General features: G+C 34.6%; 1 protein-coding gene across 1 annotated transcript in view; it reads left to right on the top strand.

The window, feature by feature from the left end:
• LOC117939023 (protein DENND6B-like) overlaps positions 1-1730 on the top strand; it is a 15943-nt gene that overhangs the window by 2101 nt on the left and 12112 nt on the right. The window lies entirely within an intron of this gene.

The raw sequence follows: 1730 nt of genomic DNA, 5'->3' as shown, positions 1-1730 counted from the left end.
TATCATCTGGGAATATCACTACATTAATATCATCTGGAATATCACTACATTAATATCATCTGGAATATCACCACATTATTATCATCTTGGAATATCACTACAATAATATCATCTGGAATATCACTACATTAATATCATCTGGAATATCACCACAATATTATCATCTGGGAATATCACTACATTAATATCATCTGGGAATATCTCTACATTAATATCATCTGGAATATCACTACATTAATATCATCTGGGAATATCACTACATTAATATCATCTGGAATATCTCTACATTAATATCATCTGGGAATATCTCTACATTAAGATCATCTGGGAATATCACTACATTAAGATCATCTGGGAATATCACTACATTAATCTCATCTGGAATATCTCTACATTAATATCATCTGGGAATATCACTACATTAATATCATCTGGGAATATCACTACATTAATAGCATCTGGAATATCTCTACATTAATATCATCTGGGAATATCTCTACATTAATATCATCTGGGAATATCACTACATTAATATCATCTGGGAATATCACTACATTAATAGCATCTGGAATATCTCTACATTAATATCATCTGGGAATATCTCTACATTAATATCATCTGGGAATATCACTACATTAAGATCATCTGGGAATATCGCTACATTAATATCATCTGGGAATATCGCTACATTAATCTCATCTGGAATATCGCTACATTAATCTCATCTGGAATATCGCTACATTAATCTCATCTGGAATATCACTACTTTAATATCATCTGGGAATATCACTACATTAATATCATCTGGGAATATCACTACATTAATATCATCTGGGAATATCACTACATTAATATCATCAGGGAATATCACTACATTAATCTCATCTGGAATATCACTACATTAAGATCATCTGGAATATCACTACATTAAGATCATCTGGGAATATCTCTACATTAATATCATCTGGGAATATCACTACATTAATATCATCTGGGAATATCTCTACATTAATATCATCTGGGAATATCTCTACATTAATATCATCAGGGAATATCTCTACATTAATATCATCTGGTAATATCACTACATTGATATCATCTGGAATATCACTACATTAATATCATCTGGAATATCACTACATTAATATCATCTGGAATATACATTAATATCATCTGGGAATATCTCTACATTAATATCATCTGGTAATATCTCTACATTAATATCATCTGGAATATCACTACATTAATATCATCTGGGAATATACATTAATATCATCTGGGAATATCACTACATTAATATCATCTGGGAATATCTCTACATTAATATCATCTGGGAATATCTCTACATTAATATCATCTGGGAATATCTCTACATTAATATCGTCACACGTAATCTTCGGAGCGCGTCCTGTAGAAACCTGAAGCTGAGACCACGGACGCTGCGCTGCTCATCTCTACTTTTACAGAGAGAGTGGACACTGACGCGACGCACAGGTCTGCTGGCGGGAAGCGGCCACCGGTCACCGGACAGACTCCAGAATTAATCTTGGCCCGGCTTTTGGCCCGGCTGTTGGCCCGGCTGGTGGCCCGGCTGTTAGCCTGCTCTGGACCAGGCTAGCCGCAAAGAATAAATCACCATGGTTACTTGGCTTGGTTTAATTCAATCTGGTTTTGTGCAACCGAGTCAAAGCTAAATTCATCCAGGATAACTTGAATATCCCGGCTTAATC

Source organism: Etheostoma cragini, chromosome 23 (assembly GCF_013103735.1).
Source record: "Etheostoma cragini isolate CJK2018 chromosome 23, CSU_Ecrag_1.0, whole genome shotgun sequence".
In the NCBI taxonomy this organism is placed as follows: Eukaryota; Metazoa; Chordata; class Actinopteri; order Perciformes; family Percidae; genus Etheostoma; species Etheostoma cragini.
The sequence above is the reverse complement of the archived record's forward strand: the minus strand, read 5'-3'. Positions and strand labels throughout refer to the sequence as shown.